Source organism: Sciurus vulgaris (assembly GCF_902686455.1).
Source record: "Sciurus vulgaris genome assembly, chromosome: 8".
NCBI classification, from domain to species: domain Eukaryota; kingdom Metazoa; phylum Chordata; class Mammalia; order Rodentia; family Sciuridae; genus Sciurus; species Sciurus vulgaris.
The window spans coordinates 137,713,047-137,733,688 of NC_136468.1; positions in this window are offsets into that span (position 1 = coordinate 137,713,047).

A 20,642-nucleotide genomic window follows, 5' to 3' on the forward strand; every position below is an offset into this window, starting at 1 on the left:
ACTCACCAACTTTCCAGGTCACCAGTGGAAAGTGGCAGAATAAGTTCTAATCACCAGCCTCTGTCCTTAGCCATTGTATGACCTCATCACAGAATTACAAATGACCTCCACCCCCCAAAATACAGATAAGGCATTAAATACTATAATGGTTCAGTGGCCTACTCCCAACTCCAAAATATTTCAGTTTTAATCATGTACAACATGTACTAACTATTCATTGGAACTACCTGGAAATATACAGATACGACAGAGTTCTTTTATAGAGTGGCCGACAATACGAGCTATGGGGCTGGGCTGTCAGCTTCAGTGATTTTAAATCTGTCCACTGCCTACAGCAAAGGCATAGAGTTCCAACATCAGCTCATTTGTCCAGGCCTTCCTGCCTCCAGAGCCTGAGCTTCTTGCCCACACTGGGAGAAGGTAGTCACAGCCAGGTTTTGTAGACATGTCTTTGTTCAGCATCCCCAAATAGCTATAGGGGTTTCTGTAGACAGAAGGTGCGAGACCACCTATCCTATTAGGAGGCAGAGAAGAGCTGGAGTTTGGGCTGTCAGCCCTGTGCTGATCCAGCTGCTGTCCAGAGGGGCATGCGGAGACCTTCCCCTTCCCCCAAGAAATACTGCAACACAGTTGACCACTGCCTACTAACAGGATCCCCTAGGAAGGAGGGACCTGGAAGCATGCCTCCTGCCAAGCCAGGACCAGACAAGCAGAAGCTGAGGCTTTCAGAGCAAACACATTTCAGTGTCCAAACTGCGACATGAAAACCACTGTCAGCTGCTGTTCTGATCTCTAGTACTAGTTACCCAAACCAATCCTCCTGCTAACCATGGCAACCATGCAGGTGAGATACAGAGCATATATTCTGAACGGCAACCAGAGGGTTCTGCCCTGGGGATCCTGGAGGAGCTCCTGCCCCTCCATCCTTCTGCAAATGACAGCTGTAAATTGCCAACAAAATAAAACAACCACCTAAAGTAGTGAAGAATGACCAAACCGGAGAAATCGGGAAGCAGCTGCCACTGGAGGGAACGGCACTGGCAGTTTCCCAGCTGTGTGGCTTTTTGCCTGAGGACAGGCCCCAGTGGCACCTTGCAGGAAACCCACAATATCACTGGCTTCAAGTACCAAAGGGTTCACAATAACCCAACACCTAAGACTCAAGGGCATAAATCCCAGAGAGGAGAGAAGCAGCCTCACGTTCTGTGTGAGCTGGGCCCAAATCTCTGATTCCCACAGTACCCAGACTCCAAGCAGCCCAGGAAAGACCAAGAATGAGAGAAATTTTAGCTGCTGCCCATAACAGAGGAATCAGTTTTTCAGCCAAAAAAACACACTTTAAAAAATCTTCCCCATAATTTCTACAAAGTATTATGCATTAGACCTAAAATACAATTCATAATTACTACATATATACAAACGAAATATGAGATCCCAGCCAGCTGCAGCGGCACACCTGTAATCCCAGCTACTCAGGAAGCCGAAGCAGGAGGATCACAAAATCAAAGCCAGCGGGGCACAGTGGCACACACCTAATCCCCATGGCTTGGGAGGCTGAGGCAGGAGGACCACAAGTTCTAAGCCAGCCTCACAGCCTCAGCAACTTAGACCCTATCTCAAAATAAAAAATAAAAAGGGCTGGTTATGTGGCTCAGTGGAAGCACCCCTGGGTTCAATATCTGGTTTAAAAAAAAAAAAAAAAAAATCAAGGCCAGCCAGGACAACTTAGCAAGACCCTATCTCAAAATTAAAAGTCCTGGGATATAGCTCAGTGTTAGAGCACCCCTGGGTTCAATCCACAGTACCAGGAGGGAAGAAATGAGATCTGTACTCAGGAGAAAAAGCAAGTAATGTAAACTGACTTTTAAATGTTAGAATTGACATTCAAGATTTTTTAAATGAGTTGATTCATTTAATCTCACTCTGGTGCCCAGGTGATTTCCAACTTCAAATGGAAATGATTTGATTCAAATGATCCTCCTGCCTCAGCCTCCTGAGTAGCTGTGACTACAGGCATTTACCACTGTATAGTGGCATTCAAGATTTTTAAAGCAGCTATTATAACTACACCCGAGCTATAAAGGAAGAAGTGCTCATGATGAATGAGCAAGTAGGAGTTGCTAGCAGAAATACAATAACAAAGAGAACCAAATGTAAATTGTAGAACTGAGAAATACCTTATCTGAAGTAAATTCGGATGGGTATATAAAAATCTAGGAGAGACGTTCAAAGATTCCCAGTACAAAGAAATTATAAATGTTTAAAAAGATGTAAAGACCAGTCACCCCGATTTGATCATTATACATGTATTATATTACCACGCTGTACCCCATAAAAATCAATTATCACATGTCAATTCTAAACAAACATTCACTAGATGAGGTTACCAGCACATTGAAGATGACAGATTTTTTTGGTGGGGAGGCACTTACCAGGGATTGAACTCGGGGGCACTCGACCACTAAGCCATATCCCCAGCCCTATTTTTGTATTTTATTTATAGACAGGTCTCACTGAGTTGCTTAGCACTTCACTTTTGCTGAGGCTGGCTTTGAACTCCAAGAGCCTCCTGCTCAGCCTCCTGAGCTGCTGGGATTACAGGCACGTACCACCACACCCAGTGAAGATGACAGATTTTAAGAATCAGTAAGCTTAGAAATAGAGCCAGTGTTAGTAAACCTCAGATCAGACAGTAAACATTTTCAGTTTTGTGGGTCAAATTTTTCTATAACTAGTCATTTCTGGCACTCCAGAGTGAAGGCATCGTAACAGATGAGGGATAAGAAGAGTTAGTCTGGGGTGGGCCAAGCCCTAAAATAGACCAAGAGACATCCTCAAAGCTGCAGAACAGAGAGGAGATAGATGGGAACGATGAGCAGAGCTCAGTTATCTCTGGGATGGAAGGAGCAGTCTAACAGAAACAGTTGGAGGTGCAGGATGAAGAACAGTTCTTGAAAAAAGTAATGACCAGGAGACTAGAGGAAGGGGCATGGGGGAGGGAGGGCACCTGGCCTGAAGTGGAGTAATCAAATTCCATGCAGGTAGGACATTGTCAAAATGAACCCAACTATTCTGTATAACTTTGATGCACTAAAGCAAATACACACACACACGCTCAAGTGGATGACAACAAATGATTGGGAAGGAGGGAATCTGAGAACTAAAAACCAGTAATGATGTTATATCCAAAAAGATGGGAAGAGGCCAATACAGGAAGAGGTGCTTATTTTAGATGATGATGGTGATGGACAGTCTGGGGAAAGATTTTAAAAGTGCAGCAAGCCCCAAGCAGAATAAATACAATAAAGCCCCACTTGGGAACTGCACCATCTCCAGACTAAAAATAGAGAATTTCAAAAGTAACAAGAAGAAAATGACACTTTGCACTGGGAACACAATGCTATTATATGAATTTCTACACTTTCAAAACTCAGCCCAGAGACAATGGGATGGCACCTTTAAGACTATGAGAAATAAAACATCACCCACATCTGTATATGGAATAAAAATATCCTTCAAAAATGACAGTGAAATATTACCATTTTCAGAAAAAACTAAAACTCAAAGGACTTATCACGAGCAAATCTGCATGACAAGCACCATGGAGAGAAGTTCTTCAGGCTCACGGAAAACGACTCCAAGTGAGAATTCAGATTCACATAAAGAAAGAAAACAGCCAGTCTGATGTGGGCACAGTGGTGCCTGACTAGTCCCAGCCACCCGAGGCTGAGGCAGGAAGATTCCAAGTTCAAAGCCATCTTGGACAACTTCGTGAGCTTCTGTCTCAAAATTAGAAATTTAAAAAAGAGAAAGGGCGAAGCACTAAGGGGTCAGGCACCCCTGGTCTCTATCCCTAGTGGCATGTGTATACAAACAAACGCACACACACACACACACACAAGACAACCAGTCTAGTAATTTCAAAACACTCCCTGGTGACCCTCTTCTCTGGATACTCAGGCACTACAGTACATAGTTGCCTCCTACGTCATATCAGGATTGGCCTGCGACATATGACAGAAAAATATATTACTCAGGAAGATGAGGCAGGAGGATTGCAAGTTCAAGGCCAGTCTGGAAAACTTTTCAGACCCTTCCTCAAAATAAAATTTAAAAGAAAGCAAGGGCTAGGGATGCAGCTCAGTGGTTCAGCATCTGCCTAGCATTTGCAAGGCCCTGGGGTTGAGGAGAAATAACAACAATAACGTGTGATGATTCCAGGGCTAGGTCATAGAAGGAACTGCCACGCGCATACATCCTCAAGACCTCGGATGAGGCAGATCCCAGTTAGATGAAACACAGCACAAGCAGCCAACGAAAAAATAGATAGTTGGACTTGCTCAACATTTAAAACATTTGTGTTTCAAAGAAATAATCAAAAAGGAAAAAAGACAACCCAAAGAATTGGAGAAAACATTTGTAAATCACATCTGATAAGGACTTAGTATCCAGAAGAAAGAACGCTTACAACAATTTAAAAATCCAATTAGTAATGTAGGCAAAAGGCCTGAATAGAAATTTCTCCAAAGACAACATACAAATAACCAACCAGGAAACGGAAAAAATGTTCAATACCATCAGTTTCCAGGGAGATGCAAATCAGAACCACAGTGAGGTACCCCTTCACACCCACTGGCATGATGTTAACTTTTTTTGAAAAAGACAATAATGAGCCCGCAAGGATGTGGAGCTATCAGAACCTCGTAACCTTGCCAGTGGAATTATAAAATGATGCACCTGCTTCAGAAAACAATTTGGCAGTTCCACAAAAAGTAAAATGGTTACCACCTAAACCAGCAAGTCCATTCTTGGACAAGAGAACTGAAAGTACAATTGAAAGAAGCCAGTCAAATGGTGGTTCCATTCCAAGTTTTCACTCCTGGGTTTATACCCAAAGGACTTAAAATCTGCATACTACAGTGACCCAGCCACATCATGTTTATAACAGCTCAACTCACAATAACTGAACTATGGAACCAGCCTGGGTGCCCTTCAACAGATGAATGGATAAAGAAAATGGGATACACATACACACACACACACCTGTGATGGTATATTACTCAACTTTAAAAAAGAATGAAATTGTGGCATTTGCCAGTAAATGGATGGAGTTGGAGAATATCATGCTAAGCTAAACAAGCCAAACTCAAAAAAACCAAAGGCCAGATGTTTTCTCTGATATGCAGATGCTAATTCACAATAAGGCAGGGGTGTGGGGTGCCAGGGAAGAATAAGTTACTTTAGGTAGAGAAGAGTGAGGGAGGGGAAGGGGTGTGGGGGCAGGAAGGACAGTAGAGTGAAACAGACATTATTACGTCATGTGCATGTATGACTGCATGACCGATTGATCCTGCAACATGTATAATCAGAGAAAAATGAGATTACACTCCATTTATGTATGATTTATCAAAATGTATAAATGCATTCTGTCATGTACAACTAATTAGAATAAAAAAATTATATAAAAAAAGAAGCCAATTGAAAAAACCTCAGAAGGCCTGATGTCATTTATAGGAAGTGTTCAGGATAGACAAATCCATAGAAACAAAAAATAAATTGTTGCCAGGCTGGTAAAGTGGGAATAACCGCTAACAGGTTATCTCTCTGGGGTAACCAAAAACATTCCAGAATTAACGGCTGGGGATGCAGTGCAGTGGTAGAGGGCTTACCCAGCATGTGCAAGGCCCTGGGTTTGATCCCTAGCACCTCAAAAAAATGCAGTTAGTAGTGATTATAACTTTGTGAACATACTTTTAAAAATCCACTGAATTGTTAATAGGATGAATTTTATGATTCGTGAATTACATCTTGATTTAACAGGAAAAAAAAATGACATGTATCCTCTCTTAGATGATGGTGGAGGTCAGATGCCAGGTCATGAGGACACAGAGCTGTCTGGAGGTCTACATGGTAGAGACTGGAGCCTCTTGCCAACAGCAAGACTGTGCTGGCCCCACAGGTGATAGTCGGAAACAGATCCCCCAGCCTGAGTCAGGCCTTTAAACGACCACAGCCCTAGCCATCGGTGACTTCAATTTCACAAAACCACGAGCCAGGCCAATTCTGAATACCTGGGCCAACAAAACCGTGAAAGATACATGTTTTGTTGTTTTAAGTCACTAAATTTCAGGGTAATTGGTTATACAGCAATAGATGACTAACACCTGGCAATAGGAAGTATGTGGCTTAAACTTAAAAGATCTTTCTCTTAACATCTTAATATCACTGAGCAGAAAATTTGACATGTAGAGTGACACATGAGTGCAATACCTTAGTCACCGTGGCCTACCTCGGCACAGGGAACCACGCACCACGGAACAGGGCCTCAGCGCCCAGGCGGCAGACTGCCTCACGGGTTGACAGTGCCTGCCCTCGTCCGCCACCCTGCAGTGGCACAAGGCCTGCATGAACAGCATGGCCAGAGCGACAGAGGCATGGACTCCCCCTCCCCAAGACTGATCTAGCTGCTGCCGCCTCAGGGCGTCCAGCTGCTCAGCAGCAGACTAACGCTAAGCCCCGGGGCTGGCACCATCCCTCCAGAAGGCCGCCAGGGCGGCGCTGGGGAGCAAGTCGACAGCCCTTTCCATCCTGGAATGCCAAGTGCTCATCAATGGCACAGGGACGGAGGCCTGCGGAGCCAGCAGTGCCTCTCCAGGGGCTTCCATGGCACAGCTCGTGGCTGTGAGGGAGACGCTCCAGGGGGCACCCGAGGTCACGTCGCCTACCACGCCACCAGAAGCCCCACCCCTTCCAATCCTTTCATGCTTATCTGTGGGGTCTAGCTTCTTTTCCTACCTTAGCTACTCTATTTTTGTCTCCAGTATGTATTGTTCAGTATCAGCAACTGGAGGGGCAGGGGCACTGGGGATTGAACCTAGGGGTGTTTCACGACTGAGTTACATCCCGGACCTTTTTATTCTTCTAGTTTTGAAGCAGGATCTCGCTAAGTTGCTAAGACCGGCCTTAAATTTGTGATCCTCCTGCTTCGGCCTCCCAAGTAGCTAGGATTACAGGTGTATGCCACCACACTTGGCTGGGAGTCTTTGTAAAACCACCTCAGTGTTCTCTGCTACCACCATGTTAACAGACAAAACATTTCCCATTTGAAAATCACAGTTTCCCTGTTTGCTTCTGAATTCATTCATTGGTTTATTCAGAAAATATTTGAGCCCCAGCTGTGCCAGAAACAGTGCTGGGCACCACGAGTAACATGGCGAGTCCTCCAAATAAAAGAGGGCAGCTGGATCCAGTGCAGGCACACTGCGTGCAAGTATGACCTCACGCTGGACCCCCACTGATGTGGATAGTGCGTGCTAATGAAAAAAGCAGAAGAGAAACTGAATGCTCTCCTCCCGGGTGGTTCACCCACTAAAACTGGAACACCGCCAAAATAGTCACCATGGCCTCTGCACAGGGATGAACATGAATTCATGCATATATATGTATATATATAGAGAGAGCATATATATGAATATACAGATATACACATGCATTTTTATTTGGTGCTAGTGTTTATTGCTGTTGGGGTGCTATTGCTCCTAGGACCCCTTGTCGAAGGAAACATACGAACGTGTGCTCATATGCATATATGATTTACATCTATACTTAGTCCAAGAATTGTTTGTTAGGGGCTCTCACTAGGTTGCCATGACGAGGCAACATAGTGATCCTCCTGCCTCAGCCTCCGGAGTATCCAGGATCACAGGCGTGCACCACTGCACTGACTCTCTCTGTGGTTTAACTGATGAGGTCGTACATATTCGTGTATCCGGCGTGCTGGTGCGAGATGTGCATGCAACGTGAAATGGCAGGCAGGGTAATTAGCAGTTTGTCGGAATGGCCTCTAAAGGAAGAGGCAAAACGCCAGCGGAGGAGATGCCCTGGAAGGAGCTGCTGTCCATCTGGCCCTGTGTGTCAAGTCAGGGAGGTCTGTCGGTCTGTCGGTCTGTCTTGTTCTCTGGCACCATGGGAACGATGGATAAGCTTTAATAAAACGAAGAGAAGAAACCAGAGCAGCCCCATTTGCTATCTTGTGTTCTTTTCTTTATATATATATATATATATATATATATATATATATATATAATTTTTTTTTTTTAGTTGTAGATGGGCACAATACCTTTATTTTATTTATTTTTATGTGGTGCTGAGACTCAAACCCAGTGCCTTACACGTGCTAGGCAAGTGTCCACCACTGAGCTACCAACCAAGCCCCTATCTGCATTTCTTACGCCACAAATCTGAGTTCCACAGGGATGGACATCCTGATCAACAAAGGGGACAACCAAGAACCCTACTGAGCTACCATGCCAGCTGCCCAAGGACCAGCAGGAGAAAAGAGGAATCACAAATTGGTGGAAGTAATTGATCAGGAGAAGACAGGACTGTTTGTACAGGATCCCAGAAAGTCTGCCTGGTCACCTCCTTTGTAACTGTGGGGGCATGTGCAGCAACCACAGACAGAGGGGGGGACAAGAGGAATTGAGGACGGAGACCGCGTGAGTACGATGGGCAATCCCAAGGTCAATGGCAGAAGAGGAAGCTGTAGACCTCACTAGCTGCCACCTCCCCGGCTTCCCAAAGAAGAAAGGCCCTGGAACCACAGAACCGCTGCGCCCCAAGTGGAGAAAACATCTGACAATGTGCCTCTCCGCCCTCCGCTGCAGGGAGCGGGACTGGCGGGAGTCCCCACTGCTGAGTGGACCTCCGTCCTCCCGTCTGCACTGACGGCCACCCAGCCAAGGCAAGTCACTTCCAGGGAAACTCGGGACTCCGCCAGCCTGCTCGGCCTAGGGACCCCCTGACAGTGCAGCAGTCTAGGACGGTCCAGCCAGCCTCCCCTCGTGCACCTTCTTGGCGTCGTCCCATCCCAGACTGACCGCTCTCCCTTGCTGGCCTGGCTCACCTCCTTCCCCTCACACAGACATTTCTCGAATAGCTCCTCATACACTGAATCCTGGCATCACGTCTTAAAGATCCTGGAGCAACCTAGGAGGTCTCCTGTGGGGTGGCACCAAGAAAAACATGGAAGTCATGGGATGTGGGACGTCTGTGTACGTGGAGAAAACATCATCGGCGCTGTGCTCAGCGGCACACACCTGCAACCCCAGACCCCAGGAGGCCGAGGCAGGAGGATCCCAAGTTCAAGATCAGCCTCAACATTTTGGGGAAACCCTGTCTAAAGGGCTGGGAATGTGGCTCAATGGCAAAGCACCCCTGGGGTCCAGCCCCAGTACCATAGGTAGATAATCAAAAGGATTCATCCACTCTGCTGGAGGAATTAGAAAAATTCATGACAAATACATAGAACTCAGCAAACAAATTAACTCCTGGAAAAAAACAGCATCGGAAAAAAAAGTAAGAAAAATTATCTACTATCTGGCTCAGCTATGACAACTTAATAAAGTTAACGTGACACTAGCCTAGGAAGGCGGAGGAAGGGGCTGTGGAGGGGGGTTGCTGAGAACTAACCATAACCAGAACATCGGCATGCAAAACACAAAGTGGGTAAATCACAAGATGAGCCGCGTAAGCGTAAAAATCCAAATTTATGTATTTTTTAAAAAGCATAAAAATAAAAACTTCAGGCCTGGGGTTGTAGCTCATAGGTAAAGCACTTGCACGGCATGTGTGAAGCATTGGGTGTGAGTCTCAGTACCATATATGAATAAATGAAATGAAGGTATTGTGTCCATCTACAACTAAAAAATATTTTAAAAATAATAAATGAATAAATAAATAAAAACTTCAAGTCTGGGGAAGTAAGAAGGGTGAGAGAACTGATGCTTCTGCTTCAAACCTTATAGATTTTCTTGTTTTTTATATGTGTATATGTGTTCTTTATATGTGTGTATGATGTTATAGTGTGTGTAATACAAAACACACACACACACATGCATATATGCATATATTACATATTTTGACAATATTGAGGACTGAGCCCAGGGCCTTACATATGCTAGGCAAGCTCTCTACCACTGAACTACATCCCTGGTTCTATTTAACCTTTGTATGTTTTACTTTAAGAAAAAATGAATATAAAATTAAGTGTTACAGCATAAAACCTGTATCTACATGTGCTGGTGAAGTTTAATATCTACATAAATGACCTCTTTTCTTAAAAAAATTTTTTTCAAAATTGATCCTACAGAAGGTATTAAAAATAAATAAATAAATAACAGTGAGGCACAGTGACACATGCCTGTAATCCCAGTGGCTCAGGAGGCTGAGGCAGGAGGATCATGAGTTCAAAGCCAGCCTCAGCAGTTTAGTGAGGCCCTGTTTCTAAATAAAATACAAAAAAGAGCTGGGGATGTGGCTTAGTTGTTGAGTGCCCCTAAGTTCAATCCCTGGTACCTGCCTCCCACCAAAAAAAAAAAAAAAAAAAAAAAAAAAGTCTAGAACAAATTGAGAAAGCAGTTAAAAATCTGCCCTCCAGAAAAAGAACCTTAGCCTCACCTGTAATCCCAGTGGCTCAGGAGGCTGAGGCAGGAGGATCACGTGTTCAAGTTCAGCCTCAGCAACTTAGCAAGCCCCTGTCTCAAAATAAAAAATAAAAAGAGCTGGGGGTGTAGCTCAGTGGGAGAGCACCCCTGGGTTTAAAAAAAAGGAACCTAGAAACAAGCGTCAGAAGTGGGGCAAGTGGAATTCTCGTCGGGTAAGTGGGTCAAACCACTATGGGAATACTGGGCACTGCGTACCCTCAGCAGGTCCATCCCTGGGCATGTGTTCAACAAGATGGAGAGCCTGTGTCCACCAGAAGACGTGGACGAGAATGTTCTCAGCTTCACCTGTATTGACAAAAGCTGAAGGAACCCCAAAACCCACCAACAGGAGACAAGTTAAACAGCATATTCATACAATGACTATACAGCTATGAAAAAAATCAACTGGGGACCATAATTTGATAACATGAATAAATCTCACCAAGGCTATCAAGCAAAAAACTTGAGACTCAAAATGAGTCTCATACAAGTTCATACCCTTGTATTATATGAGGTTCAAATACAGATGAAACTAATCTATGGCCATAGAAATCAGAATAGAGGTGCGGCTCAGTGGGACCGCCCTTGCCTAGCATGTGCAAGGTCCCAGGTTCAATCCCCGCACCGAGGGGCAAAAAATAGAGCAGTGGTCACTTTGGGGGCTACTGGCCGACAGGAGGCACAGAGAGCCTGGTGAGTGCGGGGACGTTTTCTGTTCCGATCTGGACGACTCTTACAGAGTCTTGCGAGGGAAATCGCTGAGGCGCACACTCAAGATGCGTGTGTCTTGCTGGTTACACTCACTTTCTTTTTAAATTAAAAACGGCTTCTGGCACAGGTGGTTTTATTAAAAGTTTTAAGAGAGAAATAAAAGCAAAGCCCAAGTGTCCCCTCAGTGTTTCGTTGCAAGCAAGCCTGGCTTACTCTCCCTGGGTGACGTCCAGGAGGCTAAAGCCACAGTTCAGCCCCTTGACAAGCTCTAGGAACCGAACCCTGGGAACCTCACCGTCACCGATCAAATATGTGAGTCTGTGGGCCTCGGGCGTCTGCAGGGCGCGGGGTGTCAGATGTCAGACGTTAATGTAAAGATTGAGAATCATGTGCTTCTGCTGTTTAAAGTCCGACGGTTAATTTATCATGGCTGGCCGCACAGAAGAAACGTGCCTGTAGAAGCATCTTTTTTTTATACCAAGGATTAAACCCAGGGGTGCTGAACCACTGAGTCACAGCCTCAGCCCTTTTTATATTTTATTTAGAGACAAGTTGGTCAGGGTCTCACTAAGGTGCCGACGCCGGCTTTGAATTCTCCATCCTCCTGCCTCCGCCTCCTGAGCCACTGTGACTACAGGCGAGTGCCACCACACCCCGCAGAACCGTCTTCTTAAACTGTGGTTTCCAAACATGAATGGGTTTCTCTGGGCAGAAACGTCTCACAACTCTGTGGGTCACAGCTGGAAAGAAAACACGTTTTTGTGGAACCCTTGAAGGTCTGGATTGCGCCCCTGTGCATCTTCTTCCTGCTGGTCCTGCATGGTGCTGCCTGCTAGCAGGACAGTCGGTCTTTCGAGTGAATGGCTGAGTGGAGGCGAGCACAGGACCCTGGCGCCCTTGCTGGTGCCCCCACCCTCCTCTGCTCTGGGCCACAGGGTTCTATCCCTCCACAGTTGGTCACCAGCACCGTCTCCCTCTAGAATTTTCTTACGATAGCCACCTTGGAGGTTTCTGTTGTTTCTGTTTGTGATCCTGGGGCTTGAACCCAAGGGTGACATCCAGGAGGCCTGAAGCCTCCTGAGCTACATCCCTGTCCCACCTTCTTCTGACATGGTCTAAGTTGCCCAGGCTGGCCTTGAACTTGCAATCCTCCTGCCTCAGCCTCCAAGTAGCTGGGATTATAGGACTGCACCACTAAGCCCAGGTTCACCTTCATTCTTTAAATCAATATACTTTCCTTTAATTTCTATTGCACTCAGGGTTTGATTGTGGAAGGGAGACAGCAACACATACTGTTGGCATCTTGTGGGAAACCAGAAGTCATTCAATTTTTTAAAAAATTGTTTCTCGACTCTGGAGGCCGAGGTAGGAGGATCGTGAGTTCAAAGCCAGCCTCAGCAACAGTGAGGCGCTAAGCAAGCAACTCAGTGAGTCCCTGTCTCTAAATAAAATACAAATAGGGCTGAGGATGTGGCTCAGTGGCCGAGTGTCCCCGAGTTTAATCCTCAGTACCTCCCCCAAAAATAAAAATAGTCTTTTTGAATGGTTCTTATTTCTGTATGCTTCTCTGGTTATGTTGAAGAGCTTTCTTGTTTTTCAGCAGATTGTCTAAGACACTGGAAAAGCCAAGACTCTTGAGGCGAGTAATTTCTTATCTCTCTGTCACACTGCTGTAGGTGGCTGATGTGTTGCCCCTTCACCACTAAAGGCACAAGGAAACAGCAAGCTGGGCTGGCACAGCTGGGCTGGCACCGCGCGGCCTGCTAGGAAACACCCATGGAAGAGTAGATAAGAGCGCACGTGGGAGGCCCCGGGTTCCACCCTCGGACGTCAACAAGGTTTAAAAAAAAAGAAAAAAGCTGGACTTGGTGGCACGCACCTGTAATACAGGAGGCTGAAGCAGAAAGATTGGGAGTTCAAGGTCAGCCTAGACAACTGAACAAGACCCTGTATTAAAATAAAAAATAAAAAGGGCCAGGATGTTGCTCAGTAGTACAGCCAGCCCCCCGGTTTCAATCCCCAGTGCAAAAAGAAAAAAGCTTCATGAAATACCACTTGAAATCCACTAGGATGGCTATTCTCAAAACAAAACAAATAAAGAAAATCATGTCTTAGCCAGACACAGTGGGGCACACCTATAATCTCAGCAACTCAGGAAGTTCCCAAGTTCAAGCCCAGCTTGGACAACTTAACAAGACCCTGTCTCAAAATTTAAAAAAAAAAAAAAAAATTGTTTTAATAGAAAAAAAAAAATAGCAAGCATTAGCATGGATGTGGAGACACTGGAACACTTGTGTGCTGGTGGTGGCAACTGGATAAACAGAATGTGGTATATCTATACAATGGAATATTATTCAGCCTTAAAAAGGAACTTACGACACCTGCTACCACATGGATGAAATTTTAAGACATTTAAGTAGTTGATGATAAAGCGCTTGCCTTGCATGTGTGAGGCTCTGGGTTTGATCCCCAGGACAGCCCCCCTCAAAATTGTGTTAAGTGAAATAAGCCGTCACAAGAAGAAAAACATAATATGACTATTACTGCAGTATCTAGAGTCATGGGCTTCACAGGGACTGAGAGCAGAATGGTGGTGGCCTGGGAGGAAGAGGAGGATGAGGAGTTAGTTCAGTGGATATAGTTTCAGTCTGGGAAGACAAGAAAGTTCTGGAAGAAGATGGCAGTGCTGGTAGCACCACAGTGTGTATGGAACTCTACACTTAGAAATGTTTAACACAGCACTTTTTTTTTTCAGTTGTTGATGGACCTTTATTTTTTATTTATTTATATGTGGTGCTAAGACTTGAACCCAGTGCCTCACACATGCTAGGCGAGCGCTCTGCCACTGAGCCACAACCTCAGCCCCTAAAACAGTACCTTTGAAGTTATACAAATTTCACCACAATTAAAAAAGTAAAAGACTGGTCGGCCCCACTCCCTTCCCCACGCTGCGCAACACGTGGGGGGTTGCGTGTGCGTTGGTGGGTGTCGCTCATCTGATAGAGGTGCACAGAGGGCGGCTCAGTGGGGGACAGGCGCTGGGGGCCTCCCGCCTGGGACACCTCCCGATGTGGCTGAGGCCCTCAAGCCTGGTTTCGGGGCTCCTGAGCCCCCCCACACACACACCTCTCCCGACAGGGACATCTGCTGTTCAACTGCTGGCACCACCAGCGAAGATGATGCACTTGAGTGTGACCAGAGACGACAGCGGACCACCCTGAAAGGAACCAGGGTCAGAGAGATCAGGAGCTCGCAGCAGCCTGTTACAGCAGAGAACTGAGTGAATTGGAAACAGAGGACCCAGCAGACGGAACCCATAGTGTAACAGGGCCAGGAAAGAAAAGTAGGCACCCGGGAGACCCCGGCCGAAAACGTCTCCCAAAGGCACCGGACACCAAAGGGCAAGAAATGGAGCTGAAAAATAGTAAATCCACAGAAGCCAGAATTTGAATGTCAACATCCTTACAATAGTGTCTACAAAGGAAAAATGGATAAAAAGAGAATATTGAAAGAAGAAAAATCCAAGAATATCACAAAATTAAAGACAAAGACAAAGGTGCCAGGCGTGGTGGCACAGGCTGTCATCCCAGCGACTCAGGAGGCCAAGGCAGGAGGATCGCAAGTTCAAGGCCAACCTCAGCAACTGAGTGAGGCCCTATCCAAAAATATAAAATAAAAAGGAGGGGCTGGGATGTGGCTCAGGGGTTAAGCACCCCTGGGTTCAATCCCTCGTGCCCCCTCAAAAAAGACAAAAGCTCATCGAGTGTAAACAGACCAGACAATGAAAACTCCAACTCCAGGCACCAAACCCCTCGAAGATAAAACTATGACTGAAAATGTCCCATAATGTAACCAGAGACAATCAGATATTCCGAACCAGATGTCTCCGAGGTCATCGGTACTAGGCCGAGTCCTGTGTGGCCTCCTGAGCAAAAGTAGCCCTGCTTGATAAATATTTGCATGAACACCATACACAGACCTAACTGTTGACAGAACATAAACATAAAACCATACAAACACGTACATATGTATATAGAAATCTGTTAATATACATGTGTCTCTTTTTGGCAGTACTAGGGATTAAACCAGGGGTGCTCTACCACGGAGCTACATCCTCCGTCTTTTTCTATATTTTGTTTTGAGACCCAGTCTCATTAGGTTGGCAATGAATTTACAATCTTCCCCCCTCAGCCTCCTGAGTGGTGGAGTTCACGGGCATGCACCACCCTGCCTGGCTTACACGTGTGTCTCTTTTTGAGTCTGGGATTTTTTTTTTTTTTTTTTGCGGTACTGGGGATCGAACTCAGGGCCTTGTGTTTGCAAGGCAAGCACTCTACCAGGTGAGCTATCTCCCCAGCCCTGAGTCTCGGGTGTTTTACCACATTAAGTAAAAGAAAAACCACTAATATAATTTTATATGATTGAATATATACACGAATACAAATATGTATATTTAATAAAGTCATATAGCTACCTCATAAATATCTATTTATTAATGTTTATAAATATCAAAAAATGTAAATACATCAATATGGACTTTTTAATAAAGATATTCTGAGTCTTTAGAATACTGCTGTATAAAAGACCTCCATGAAACAATCTTGGATGAAGTACCTGAGTAAGAATGTAAATAAATCTGGGAGAATGTAGACATTCATGAGAAGTAAAGATAAGAAGGTATCTTAGTTTATTGGGATTGAGAGGGAGAAGAAATATCCATTGTAACCCTGAACAGAATTCTGGATCCAATCATGCTGGAGGCAGGGAGATGGAAGAGTAGGAAGGGAAGGAGAGACGAAAAGAAAATGAGAGCTGGTACATTTCTTTTCTGCCTGGGAAAAGACATAGATATGATTTAAATAAATTGATAGGAAAAATCAAACACAAGTACTGGCTTAAGAAACAACAACCAGAAAAAAAAAAGGGAAGTGGAAAAAATGAAATACGATGACAAAGATAAGCCCCAGTAGAACAGCTGGGCTTGGTGGTGCATGTCTGTAATCCCAGCAACTCCAGAGGCTAAGGTAGGAGGATCCCAAGTTCAAGGCCAGCCTCAGCAGCAATGGTGAGACCCTGTCTCAAAATAAAAAGGGCTGGGGATGTAGCTCGGTGGGAGAAAGGGTCTCTGGGTTCAATCCCCAGCACTGCAAACATAAAATAATTACAATAAATGTTAATGGGTTAAACTCTCCAGTAAAAGTGAAACTCTCAGATTTGAGGGGAAAAAAGGGGATCTAATGATGTGTTTCCCCAAACAGACATAGTGCAAAGGAGGAAGGCTGAAAACCAAAGAATGAAAATGTGTATGAGGAAAATTTAAAACGAAAATTTATCCTCAAAAAGATAAACACATACAAAAAAAAAAAAAAAAGATAAACATAGTTACACCACATGACCCAGCTCTCCTAGGTACGTAGAAGTGAAAATAAAAGTCTGAATGCTTTTAGCAGTGCAATTCATAACGGCAAAGAAAGAAGAAACAAAAAGATTGTTATTCTGCCACAGGAGATGGAAATACTGATACGACATGAATGAATCTACAAAACATTATGCTAAATGAAAGAAGCCACACACCAAACGTCACGTGTGTATGACTGCACTGATCTGAGGGTTCAGAACAGGTCTGTACACAGACCCACCACTGCCAGGGACTGGGCGGAGGGAGAAAATAACTGAGTCAGGGTCTACTCTGGAGTGAACAAATCGAGATCAGGAAAAGATGCCTATAATGTCTAAAACCAAAACAAATTATTAATATCTAGGTTATAAAGATCTTATGCTAACCATGGAGAGAAAGAAAAGAAACTCAGGCAGAAAAATAGGTCAAGGATATGAGAAACAATAAACTATAGGAAAAAAAAAAAACATTTGAAAATATGTTCAAACTCCGTGGGAACTACAAATCAAGGATTTATCCCCTCCCTCCCCCGCGATTGAACCCAGGGTCTCTACCACTGAGCCACCTCCCAGCCCTTTGCATTTTTAAATTTTGAGATAGGGTCTTGCTAAGTTGCCCAGGCTGGCCTTGAACACATGATCCTCCTGCCGTGGCCTCCCAAATTGCTGGTGTTTCGGGTGTGTGCCATTGCACCCAGCTTCAAGTCATATTTTTACCCATGAGACTGGGCAAGAATTAGATGCCTGATATGTTAGTCAACTTTCTGTCACTGTCATAGAATACCTTTTCTATAAAAAGAAAAGATTTCTGTAATGTCAGACTCAGAGGCTGAGGCGGGAAGATCGCAAGTTTGAGGCCAGCCTCAGCAGCTTAGCAAAACCCCGTCTCAAGATGAAAACCAAAAAGGGGTGGGGATGTAGCTCAGTGGTAAAGTGACCTTGGGTTCAATCCCCAGTGCCAAGAAAAAAAAAAAAAAGGCTTATTTTGTTTCACAAAATTTTGGAGATTTCAGTTCTTGGCTTGTTGATCCCGTTGCTTCCGAGTCTGTGGCCAGGCCCTCACCTCGGCTGGGTTCCACAGTTCCCCTTTGAGGGCACACCTCCAGTGATCTGAGACCTCCTACTCCTCCAGCCCCCAAAGATCCCACCACCTCCCAACAGCACCCCCAGGAGGCCAAGCCTGCAACACACAAGCCCTTGGGGGACACTCAAGATCCAGAGCACAGCACCTGAGAACGTCCAGTGTTGGAGAAGATGTGGGACCAGAGCCTCCAGCAGCTGAAGAGCACGTTGGCAGAACTGAAGGTACCCACACCACTGAGTGTTGAAAGACAGCTGAAAAGAATGTGTGATCAGAATACACCGACCAGAGGGGCTGGGGTCGTGGCTCAGTGGTGGAGTATTTGCCTGGCATGTGTGAGGCACTGGGTTTGATCCTCAGCGCCACATAAAAATAAGTAACTAAAATAAAGGTATTGTGTCCATCTCCACCTGAAACTATTTTTTTAAAAAAGAATATGCTGGGCTGGGGAGATAGCTCAGTTGGTAGAGTGCTTGCCTTGTAAGCACAAGGCCCTGGGTTCGATCCCCAGCACCCAAAAAAAAAATAAACAAAATTTAAAAAAAAATAAAAAAGAATATGCTGATGTAGAAAAATGTAAAGTAGAAAAAAGGAAGCCTAGTAATACAGTACTGGTCCTGTTGCAGCGGGGACACATAAATGAGACACTTTTAGACCCACCCACAGGAAAGATCTGGAAGGATGCCTCCAGACCACCCCCAAGGTGACTGACCTTTTTAACCTGAAACCTGTATATGGAACATTTGCATAGTATAGATAGAACTTGCAAAACAATTTTTTCAAAAGTGAACATTAAATATTTTAAAAAAAAATGTTTAAAAGGGAAAGTCACACACTAGTTTTTTTTTTTTTTTCCAACTCTACAGCTGATAAATTATTAGAGTCCAGAATACAGGCCAGGGACAATTACCTATCAGTAAGGAAAGGAGAGACAACCCACGGAGGAGACATGAGACACCAATGGCAACTCACAGCAGAATGATCAGTAAAGAGTGAGAAGGCGTGCAGTCACACCAAACTGAAGAAAACCTGTAGGGGACAGTCCTGAACACGGTCAGAGGGATCCCTTGGTCCCACTGCCCCGGAGGGCACTTTGGCAATATCTGGTAAAGTTAAAGAAGCGAGATGCCTACGGCTCAGCAAGCCCACTTCGACTTCAATGCCCAGAAGTTCTCATACATGAACAAGGAGACACATTCTAGAATGTTCACTGCACCAGGGTTTAGAACAATGGAAAACTGGAAATTACCTCAATAATAGTATGTTTACACAAGGGGACACCATGTAGCATTCAAACTAAATGGACTAAGCTACATATGTCGACTTAGAAAAAAAATCTCTGAAACATTCACTTTTCAGAAAAAGTAACTTGGGGTCCTGAAGCAAATTTCAATGAATTTTGAAGAGTTTAGATAATGCAGAAAATGTCCTGAGCCCATAATGCAACTGAGGTAGAAATCAATAACAATCAGTGTAGTTTCCTTTTGAGAAATTAGACATTGTAAATGACTTAAGCTCCTCTAAATTGCATGCTTTGAAATAGTAAAACTGCTAAATTTTATCATAATTTTTTAAAAATCAGTAGTAACAAAAAATTCCTAGGGAAATACCACATTAATTTTTTTTAAGTCTTCTAAATACCAATAAAGGAGAAAGTATAATGGGACTCAGAAAACCAAGTCATAATAAGACATTCGAAATGTGTGAAATGAAGCAAAAGCCACACTTAGAAATGCGTGACTTTTAATCCACTTATTAGGGGAAAAAAAGACCTAAAGCCATCCATGGCAGCCAGCCTCGGAAGGTGGAAAGGAAAAGCAAATGAGGGCTGGGGACAGCCTGTGGTAGGGCCAGCACTTACCCAGCATCTGTACCCAAGGCCCTGGTGCCAACCCAGCACCACCAAAATCCAAGACAAAAGTCATGAAAAAAAAAAAAAAAAAAATCAAATTAAACCCACAAAACAAGTAGAAGGAAGCAACAGAACTATTGAATACTATTCAAAAAGCCAAATATCGAATGTCAATAAAGCCAACAAAGAAGAATATGGCTGGGAAGACTGACGGAACCGGTGGTCGCCGCGAGATGAAGGGCAAAGTACAAAAGCTCTGCGCCAGGCGTCGAGCAGTCACGGTGAGGAATTCCTGCCCACGACGCAGCTAATCGTGGGGAGACCATCTGCCCGATCTACCAGCAGCCTGGACATTTCTAAAATGTCACCCTCAGCCTGGGGAACTGCCCTAGAGCGAAGGAGACTGGTGACCTCGCGACTCAATGCAACGCCTGGCCCCGACCTTGAAAAAAATGCCGGGAAAGACATTGAGACATAATGGCAAAATCCGAACGCGGCTCTGCAGATGGGACAGTTTGGGTAACTGTCCTGTTGCCAGGCAGGTGAGGGTCCTGGCTGTCCTGCTGAGGTGCGAAGCTCCTGCTGCCTTACTCCTGAACAGTTCAGGTTCGGATGGGCCGGGTAGAGCTCGGAATTGAGTTTTAATCAAGCAGGGGCTTCGCAGAGAGGCCAGTGCCTGGCGCAAGTTGTAGGTTCATGGCTTGATCCCCTCCCAGTAGAGGGAACAGACCTGGGACTCCCACGGCTCCTTGAGGCACAGGGCTGGAACTTGGCTCACAGCCTCAGTTCCTTTATCTACAAATGGACAACAGTGTGGCCTCCAAAGCTGGCTCTCTGCCCTGAGCTCCACATGGTTCTGGAGCAGCAGGAACCTGTGACCACCACTTGGACAATGCCCTTTCCCCACTGGGCACAGGGTGGTCCAGGCTGGCTGTCTCCACCTTCAACGCGCAGACCCTCTCAGAGGGAGGCCTGAACACCAACCAGGTGCAGCTAGAGTCCTGAGAGGGGTCAGCTGGGTCCCCACTGCTGCCTCTACCTGGGGTACAGGTAGAGTTTGGGTGCCCCCCACTCCCCTCTGAGCCTCACACCTCTCCCCTCCCCCACCACCTACAGG